This window comes from Procambarus clarkii, unplaced genomic scaffold, assembly GCF_040958095.1.
Source record: "Procambarus clarkii isolate CNS0578487 unplaced genomic scaffold, FALCON_Pclarkii_2.0 HiC_scaffold_157, whole genome shotgun sequence".
In the NCBI taxonomy this organism is placed as follows: Eukaryota; Metazoa; Arthropoda; class Malacostraca; order Decapoda; family Cambaridae; genus Procambarus; species Procambarus clarkii.
This window is the reverse complement of record NW_027189190.1, coordinates 528,127-539,176: the sequence shown is the minus strand read 5'-3', so window position 1 is coordinate 539,176 and position 11,050 is coordinate 528,127.

Below are 11,050 nucleotides of genomic sequence, written 5' to 3'. Positions count from 1 at the left end.
GCTATGTGCCGAAATGCTATGAGTATTAGAGGCTTTAGGTATTGTATGTACTAGCTCTGCCTATAAATCCAACATTATGTTTGTAAATCAACTGTATGTACTTTTCCTGAATAAAATATATTTATTATTTATTTTTTAATCAGTAAGTATTAAAAGAAGGCACCAAACTGGGAAGGCTATGTAGCACCATTGTGTGTAACAATAAACCAAATTTTTTTTAACAAATAATGCACCTGTATGGGAAAACAAATCCTGTCAGCTGTAAAAATATTGATGCAGTTATATAAATGAAAAATATAATGAAAGAAATATTACTGGTTTATTTTTATCCTATCTTTTTGTACTGTACAGTATATCCAAGGAAGTGAAAAATTGAGACATAATGCACAATTTATTGAATGATTAGCATAGATTAGCAGTTCAAAAGAAATATGACTTGTATTACATATCAACATGAGATCTTAATGATCCATGGTCAACATGATTTAATAAGGATAATACAGTACTGTATTTGTAATAATACAGACTATAATTTAAAATCTTTATTACTGATTTTTTTTATTAAGAAGATTAGGTATACACAGCAATGTGCTGCTACCCTATTCTATATGGAATATTACACAGTGTAGATAAAAAACTAGCTATAAGTTTATCTAATACTCCCATCTCACAGGATGGTTAGACATACTGTACATGGAATCAATTTAGAAAATACCAGCCTCAATACAAAAAACTAATCAACTCTAACTAAACAACTCTAAGCAATTTTCACAAGAGGTAAGCACTGAATCATGGAAACATTATATTATTTTTTATTTTATTTTATTTTATTTATTTTATTTATATATATACAAGAAGGTTAATTGGGTTTGTGAGAATACATTGGATAGTACAGTATTTACATTCTTGTAAAGCCACTAGTACGCGCAGCGTTTCGGGCAGGTCCTTAATCTAGCAGATAATTTTAAGTAGGTAATTTCAATCAGAATCGATAAATGAAAGATACATTACAAGAGAAAAATGAGATGAGAGAGATAAGTAAGTATATTAAAGCACATTGTTATATTAAAGCTCTGATTGATTACATTGACAGCTTGATTAGTAATTTAAACAAGATTAACAGACACCATACAGCAGATTGACAGCACATATAAGACAGCAATGATCACAATGGTAAAGATGTTCAGAATGGGTACATAAAGATTGGAAGACTGGGTAGCAAAAGATACAGATAAACAAGATTCATAAACACCATACAATAGAATGGCAGCACATATAAGAAAACAGCAATGATCTCAATGGTAAAGATGTTCAAATTGGGAACAAAAAGGTTGGGAGATTGGGTAGCAATAGATACAGTGCAATTTTAAGGCAAAAAGAGAAAAACTATGAAGATGAAATTAGGTACTTTTTAGTATTGATTTTGAATGATGTAAAAGTTGGACAGCTTTTCAATTCAGTAGGGAGTGAGTTCCATAAACTGGGTCCCTTTATTTGCATAGAGTGTTTATAATAATAATATAATAATAATAATTTTTATTTAGGTAAAGGTACATACATAAAGAGATTTTACAAAGTTTGTTGGCTTTATAGATAGAGCTAGTACATGCAATGCCTAAAGCCACTATTACACAAAGCGTTTCGGGCAGGAAAAAACACTAATGACTAAAGCTTAAAACTAATGGGTAAAAAGAATAAAATGTGTTGAGTACAAATAAAAATAGAGGTAAAAGAGGGGGGAACATTGTTGAAAAAGCAGCACAAATACAATTACAAATTATTACAGAAAATTACATTCAAACAGCGTTGATTTGAAAAACAAAAAAACAAAACAAAAAACATACATGGGTTGACAACAGAGGGGTAAGGTAGGTTACAGGGAATTTATTAGGTATAGCTTCGTTTTTAACTTAAACTGGTTGAGAGAGGTACAGTCTTTAACATGGTTGGGAAGGTCATTCCACATTCTGGGCCCCTTGATTTGTAGAGCATTTCTGGTTTGATTAAGTCGTACTCTAGGAATATCAAAACTGTATTTATTTCTGGTGTGGTGCTCATGGGTTCTGTTACAACCTTCTATGAAGCTTTTGAGATCAGGATTGGCATTATAGTTTAGCGTTTTATATATATATAATACACATGAGAGAATGTGCAGTGACTTAATGTCTAACATATTCAGAGATTTGAGTAGGGGTACCAAGTGATGTCTGGGGCCAGAATTGGATATTGTCCTAATAGCAGCTTTGTGTTGAGTAATTAGAGGACGTAAGTGATTTTGGGTAGTAGAGCCCCAAGCACAAATACCATAGTTGAGATATGGATAGATAAGGGAGTAATAGAGAGTCACCAGGGCAGGGCGTGGTACATAATATCTGATCTTAGAAAGAATGCCCACAGTTTTTGAAACTTTTTTTGATATGTTTAGAATGTGTCCCTGGAAATTCAGCTTGTGGTCAATGAGAATGCCAAGGAATTTGCCATCTAATTTGTTACAAATTTGGGTATTGTTTATTTTGAGATTTATTTGATTAGAGGATTTATTGCCAAACAGAATATAGAAAGTTTTGTCAATGTTAAGGGTGAGTTTGTTGGCAGTTAGCCACAGATGGACTTTATTTAGCTCAGTATTTACTGTGGCATTTAGAGCAAGGGGATCAGGACTGGAGTAAATGAAGGTTGTGTCATCAGCAAATAGAATTGGTTTGAGGTGTTGGGACGCATTTGGAAGGTCATTAATGTAGATGAGAAAGAGGAGAGGGCCAAGTATGCTGCCCTGGGGAACACCAATGTTGATGGGTAGGGTGGGAGAAATTGTATTATTCACAGAAACACATTGGAGCCTGTCAGTAAGGTAGGATTTGAGGTATTGTAGGGAGTGTCCTCTGACACCATAATGATGTAATTTAAGAAGAAGGTTTTGGTGGTTGACAGCATCGAAAGCTTTACGCAGGTCCACAAATAACCCAACAGGGAACTCATTTTTATCAAGAGCTGTATAAATCGAGTTAAGCATACTAATAAGTGCATCGTTAGTGTTTTTTTTGGGCCTGAAGCCATATTGGCAAGGGCTAAGTATATTGAGTTTGGCTAGATATGAGTAAAGCTGCTTATAGATTAGTTTTTCAAAAATTTTTGACAAGTTTGGCAGGATTGATATAGGTCTGTAGTTGTTAACATCTGTGAGATCACCACATTTGTGGACAGGCGTTACTCTCGCTTTTTTTAGAATATCTGGAAAGGTTTGGAGTTCAAGTGACTTGTTGAAGAGCAAAGCAATAGCAGGGGCTAAAGATCTGGAGGCTTTTTTGTAGATTAAAGTTGGTATCTCCTCAAGGGCAACAGACTTGGTTTTAAGGGAAAGGATTATCTCATTGACGTCAGTGGAATTAATAGGCTTTAGGTACAAAGACTGTGGATAGTTCCCTGTAAGATAGTTCTTAATGTCAGTACTGGAAGATGGAATATCATTAGCAAGGGATGAACCAATGGAAGAGAAGAACCTATTGAACTCAATAGCAGAATCTGAGGCTGAAAGCTGACCATCGTTATTAGACAGGAGAGTCGGTTTGTTATTTAAAGACTTCTTTGATCCCAATATTTGTGAAATTGTTCTCCAAGTTTGTTTAATGTTGCTCTTTATTTGGGTAAATTTATCTTCGTAGTATTTAGCTTTGGCTCGTCTAATTATCTTAGATAGCAATAATGAGTAATTCTTTGAGAATTCTTTGGAGACAATTCCTAACCTATACTTCTTCTCAAGGTCATGTTTCTTATTAATAGATTTAAGTATTCCCTTTGTAAGCCAGGGATTGTTAAGCCTTTTGGTTGTGACTTGTTTTGTAAGCATAGGACAGTGGGGTATTATAGAGGCTAAGAGTTTTTTGAAGAAAAGATTGAACTACTAGGTTGATGTCCTCTATGTTACCTAACTCGGACTCCCAGTTGACATTATCAGTAGCAGTTATAAAATTGTCTATAGCAGTTTCATTGTGTAGTCTAAAATGTGTCTCTCTTGACTCGAGAGGTGGTTTGCTAATGTTAGTTAAGAGAAATGTGGGGTAATGGTCTGTAGTGCTATCAGTGATTATACCTGAAGTAAGCGGAGAGGTTATGTTTGTCCAGATGTGATCTAGAGTCGTGGCAGTGCTATCAGTGATTCTAGTAGGTCTAGTGATTAAGGATATGAGGAAGCAGGAATTCATACAGTTGAGGAAGCTAACAGCAGTAGGGTGTTCTGGCTCGCAGAGGTCAATATTAAAGTCCCCTGCGATAATTAGGTGGTTTTTGTTCAGTCTGTTATCAAGTATTAGATTTCTAAGGTTTGAGTTGAATTCGGACACATCAGTGTTAGGAATTCTATAAACTGCACCCACAGACAGGATAGACTCGGCACCCTTGACTCTGAAGCTGGCGAAGATATACTCCCCATAGCAGTCTCTAGTTCTTATTTCTTTTAAGCATGTTAGTTCTTGGTGGTAGTAAAGAGCAGTGCCACCACCTCTCTGAAGTTGACGACAGTTGTGAATTGCTGAGTAGTTAGGCATGTTAAAGAGTTGAGTAGTATCCTCTTTCAACCATGTTTCAGTAAGTATAATAAAAGAGAATGTGTTGTCAATAGCTTCAATCAAGGCACTAACATCATCGAAGTGTTTACCTAGGGATCTAACGTTCAAATTGATTACAGAGATATTGTGATTATGAGTTAATACATTGTTTACATCATGTGCTGCAAAATATCTGCAATTTAGATCATTAAAGTGATTATTGTCATAGATAGTGGATAAGAGGTTAAGTTCTGGGTCTATACTTGACTGCATAAAAAAAGCTGATTGCAGGAAAAACAAGAAAAAAAAAAATGTACACAATACTGTACAAAACAAACACAAAAGGGGCTTACAGGGGTACAATGGAGTAAGGGTGTATGGCTAGGCTAGGAAACCTAGGTAATAAATGAGATTAAAGAAAAAAAAAACATATAAACATGGACTATACAAAACACAAGATATAGATATACAAAACAAAAATATAAACAAGACTAAGCAATACAAAAAAAATTGAGCAAAAATGAAAAATGAGGTAGATTGCTTACAGGTACTCTCAGGTACACTGTAAGTAACAATAGACAGAAAATATATATCAATATAGAAAAGAATGTCACAATACAATAAGATAAGCAATTACATGAACAGATGAAAAACAAATCTGCTGTAAAATAGAAAGTAATTATAGCAAAACACAACAATATAATAATATAACAATACAATAAGAGCTTACAAAGTATTGAGTCTGCTAAATTAGAGAATAATTATGGCAAGACACAAAAAAAAATGCAAGTAAACAAGGAATTGAAACAATTAGAGGTAGAATTAAGGTCACTAGATAGCCATGGAGGATACACAAGTTTGGCGGAGAGAACAAAAAATCAGTAGAGACTGTCAAGATGAATATATAAAAAAATTTGACAAATGATAATTGTAAAGTAAAATAATCTTAAAGATAATAAATTTTATTAAGCTTAGTTTTAACTTATAATTAGTATGAACTTAATTAAAAGAACAAAAATGAGATCAATAATTGATTTCAATAAATGACATAGATCAATACAAAATAAATTTAAAATATAAATGGAATAGGGTAAGATTAGATTTAAGAGTAAAATTTTACAATGAAACTGAGGTAGATGCTTGCATAAGTGCATGGAGACTTGATGGATTATTTAGGAAATTATATGAATAGGAGAACATCAGGTAAATGGTAAGGCAGAGACAGCACCTTAGACAAAGTTAGATTAAGTTAGGTTAGGCTCAGGCACTGAAAGAGTTATTTTAAGTACTGGCATTGGTCGGGTTCAGGTTTTCAGATATACCACAATCACTTAAGAAGGCCAGGAGTTGTTGGTCACATTTTATTTCATATCTTTTTCCTGTAGCTTCTTTCTTCGCAATAATCGTACCATTCCTAGTGTAGCACTGCTTGATAAGACCAGGGTTTTGTTTGCGAACTTGGCGCAGCCTGTAGAGGAGGGATCCACGCTGCTTTGTAAGACACTCATTTATATAGAGGTTGGTTTTTTGTTTAGCAGCTGTTTGCATGAGGTCAAACTTCGCAGAGGGATTTGCAAGTTTGATGAGCATTCTCCTACAGTTACGGGGATTGTTTTTATCTATCCTAATAGCCGATTTGATTTGAACATTGACACTGATCTTTGAATTAATTAGGGTGTTGGCTATGTTACAGCAATCCTCACCTTGTTGTTCAACAGGTAGATCAGTAGAGCTAATTATCAGGGAGTCATGAAGTTGTTGTTGCTCTTGGTCATCTTTGGAAGCCGCCTGGTGAGTCTGAAGGAGATTGATCTGTTTTTCCAGCTTTTTAAGGAGGTCACTTTGAGCTGTGAGGGTTTCTTCAGCCTGAATCTTACGTATTTGATCCATTGCATCATTTGCAACAGTTTACTGGCAATTATATTAGCATGACTGTCAATTTATATCAAAGAGATATTTATTTATGTTGTGGTGCTCGTGGGTTCTATTACATCTATCAATGGAGAGTTTCAGATCAGGAGTAGCATTTAGGAACAAGGTTTTGTACATGTAAATAGCACAAGAGAATGTGTAGAGCGAGTGTATATTTAGCATGTTCAGGGATTTAAACAGAGGCTGTGTGTTGTTTGAAGACAGTTTTATTGTTCTGATAACAGATTTTTATTGGGTGGTGATGAGCATCAGGTAATTTGCAGTGGATGAATGAACCCCATGCACAGATACCATATGTTCACATACCAACCCTGATTTTCAAAGAAACTTCTAGATTTTTAGCTCCAGCCATTTCATTGCTCTACAACAAATCATTTGAACTCCAAACCTTTCCTGATATTCTAAGGGGAAAAAAAGCAGGAGTAACCTTAGTCCATTAAAGTGTCAGTCTCACTGAAGTCAACAATTATAGACCAATATCAACTCTGCAGATTTTGTCTAAAGTATTTTAAAGAGTTAATCTACAAGCAGCCTTAATCCTATTTAGCAAAACAAAATATACTTAGTTTTTGCCATAATGGTTTCAGGCCCAAAAAAGGACCAATCATGCACCAATTAGTATGATTAACTTTATATATGCAGCTCTTGGAAGAAATGAGTACCCTTGTTCATTTATTTGTTGACCTACATTAAGACTTTTTTACACTGTTAACACATTAACTTTCTTAAATTACAACATTACGGAGTAAGAGGCCAGGAATTTTATCTGTATGATTAGAAAAAATAAAATACAGTGTATTTGGCGTTTATGGGTTTAATTTTTATTTTACTTCTAGTTCGCCGCAGGTGCAAAAAGAAAGAAGCAACAGATCGATGGAACTTGACGTCATAGTGTGTTCAAACTCATAAGATTCCAATTCTTGCCCTAAACTTTTAACAAAAACGTCCCTCAAGTTATTTTTCTATATTGAAGACTTCAAACAATTTATAATAATAGCTACGGTAATTATGGTAATATTCTGTCAATAGTTGAGGCATTAAGGTAATATTTATGGTAAAGACTTGTATATTCCTTTTGTGTACAGAGGAAATATTGGTATATTTCTAACAATCTCACGGGAGTCATTATATTATTGATTATATTTCTCTATTGATCCTTGAGAAAAGGAATCTATAATGAGAACGGAGTTATGAACGAAAATCTACTTGCACACAAACAACATATATCGAGACATTCACACATGTTGTGAGCGTCACAACAGCAACGGAATAGCGTGTTGTGAGCGTTGCAACAAAAAATAATATACTGTGAGAGTAGCATCACGTTATTTCTGCGTTGCAATGGTGCAACACTCGCCACATAATATCCCTGTGTTGCATCATTCAAACCCCATTATTTCTGTGTCGCAACACGTTATTGCACGCAACATTCCTGTCCGTTGCACGTAACATTCAAAACACGTTATTCCTGTCCGCTGCAACACATTATTACTGTGTTGCAGCGTTCATAATACTTTATTTCTGCGTTGCATTATTCACAACACTTTTGTTCCATGGTGCAAAACTCACAACTTACCACTCCTGTGTTGCAACACGCACAACGGGTTATTTGTGCGGTGTAACTCTCACAACACGCTAATCTTGTGTTGCAATGATGTAACACAACACTCCCAATCTATAATTTATGTGTGCAACACTTACAGAACATCATTTCTGTGTTGCAGTAGTCACGAAATGGCATTTAGGTATTGTAACACTCACAACACGTTATTCCTGTGTTGCATCGCTACATCACTCACAACATGTTATTGCTGTGTTTCAACACTCATAAGACGTTAGCAATGTGATGCAACACTCAACTCGTTTTACCATCAAGCGTTAAACGTTGTATTCTTCCCTGGTAATTACAGACCTATCAGTCTCGTGTCATGCACTTGCAAGATGCTTGAAAGGATCATCCTAAACCGACTGTTGCACAAAATAGGCAGGTTAGGGGAGGGGGTCAATGGATTTGTTAAAGGACGGAGCACGGCAAATTGTATAGTTAATTACTTGTATTGTATACATAATTACAAATTGTATAGTTAATTACATGGCTGAAACGCTTTGCGTAATAGTGGCTTTAAGCATTGTATGTACTAGCCCTAACTATAAATCCATCACTCTTTGTAAAATCTTTTGTATGTATGTACCTTACCTAAATAAACATTTGATTTGATTTGATTTGATTACTTGTCTAATGACACGGCTAGGTACTCTGTATTTGTTGACATCAAAGGAGCCTTCGACAAAGCACAGGAGATTGCGATCCTGGACGAGCTTGCATGCATGGGTGTCAAGGGGAGACTCATGAAATGGGTTGAAGACTACCTCACAGGAAGGAAAGCCAAGGTTTGCTTCAATGGAGCAGTCTCCAGAACAATGAATATGGAACTCGGGACCCCCCAAGGCGGAGTCTTAAGCCCTACACTATTCAATGTACTTATGAACGCCATTGCAAATATTGATTTTCCGGAAGGAACACAACAAGTGGGATATGCAGATGATGTCCTAATACAAGCTCCCACCTTGGGAAAAATTGAACAGTCCATTGAACTCCTTGGAAGGAAATGTATTGAGCTCGGTTTCACTCTCTCCACAAACAAGACGAAGGCATACTCCCATCACAAGCGGAGAGCAAATGAAGAACTGCAAATTAATGGTGTAACACTTGAATGGGTTGACCACTATCGGTACCTTGGCGTCACTGTCGGCTCTAACAAGGGAAAGAAAGAGGAGCTCAATCAACTCATAGGAACATGCAAAAGTCTACTCAGGGCACTGAAAGCTATGACCTGGAATGGACATGGAGCCTCTATTGCCATGCTTAAAATGATGTACACAGCCTATGTGCGCTCCGTCATAGACTATGCCGCACCAGTTCTGTGCACCTACTCCCAAAGCGATATGAAAAGGCTTGAAAGCATTCAAAATGAAGCCATGATAATCATTCTTGGAGTTCCAAGGACTGCCAAAACGTCTAATCTACGAGAGGAGTAGTCCCTTCCTTGTGTTAAAAGCAAAATTCAGGAGCTGAATGCTAAGCTTGCAATTAGGATAGCCAGAGATCCCCATTACAATGATATTGCCAAGAAAAAACTGAGCTCTGTGCTACTTTCAGGGGAAAACAGGAGAAGCAAAAAATGGCATCACAGAGCAGTCTGCTACCTTGAAGAGCTTGTTGGGATCGAACTGTTGACAACCCAACACATTTAATTTAGGTTTATTCTGAATGTTTATCCTAATGCTTCGTTGTACTACAACGGGGTACATGAATCTGAACAGGTGTCGGCCTCAGCCGGACCTGTTGTCAGGTGCGACACACTTTGTGCTGAGGTCTGACAAAGGACAAGAAAATAAGATGGTATAAAACTTCATCATGGATATATTGTGATATATCTCTAATCACCTTATATACAATATTTTACATGTATATATATATATGTGCATTGTACACAAGTACAGTTAAATATATATATAGAGAGAAAGATACTACGACCATGCTACGGTCGTCTCTTGTCCGATTGATCTTCCCACTTATAAATCATCTACTTTCCTGCAATTTGTACCGCTATCAGGAAAATCGTTACCTCCATGCCGACCTCTAAATCTCACAGCTGTTATCTTCCATAACTTTCAAGAGCGTCGACCATGCCTCGAGGTCCTCTTCCTTCATGAGGGTGGAGCACACTAACAGTTGGGTCCGTTGGTCACACATCCAAACGCGACGACAGCCTGTTGACTCAATGGAGGGGAGTAGATGTCTGTATCTCCACATGCTCCGGCCAGCACACGTTACCTCGCCCGGTGGTTCTGATTGGCTAACAGACATTCCCGCCACCGGACGAGCCACACCGTGCTGACAGTTAACGACCTCCATGGTTGTTAACCTCGTTCTTCCTGTAATAATGAACGTATGACTTAAATAATCGTGCCTTTATGCGATGAAATAACACGAATACGATATACCGTAACAAGCTTCACCTGCTTGAGCAAGCCCCCGTGAGCTCCTGCCTGTAGAGAGGTTACCTCCCTGGGAGGATGACTCATGCAAGATCATCATCAATGAAATGGCAATGAAAAAATCCAACATGATACCACAAGAAATGAGGCACAAGTATCTCGAGGAAATTTATAAAGAAGCCGGAGATGAACTAGATCAAATCTACACTGACGGGTCATCTTTTTTTTTTTTTTTTTTTTTTTGTTTGAGATATATACAAGAGTTGTTACATTCTTGTACAGCCACTAGTACGCGTAGCGTTTCGGGCAGGTCCCTGGAATACGATCCCCTGCCTCGAAGAATCGTTTTTTCATCCAAGTACACATTTTACTGTTGCGTTAAACAGAGGCTACAGTTAAGGAATTGCGCCCAGTAAATCCTCCCCGGCCAGGATACGAACCCATGACATAGCGCTCGCGGAACGCCAGGAGCGTGTCTTACCACTGCACCACGGAGACTGCGTAATCCTGTCAATGGCAGGGCTGGTGCAGCATACACGGTAATCAAGGATAATACTTCCCAACGCAGAAAT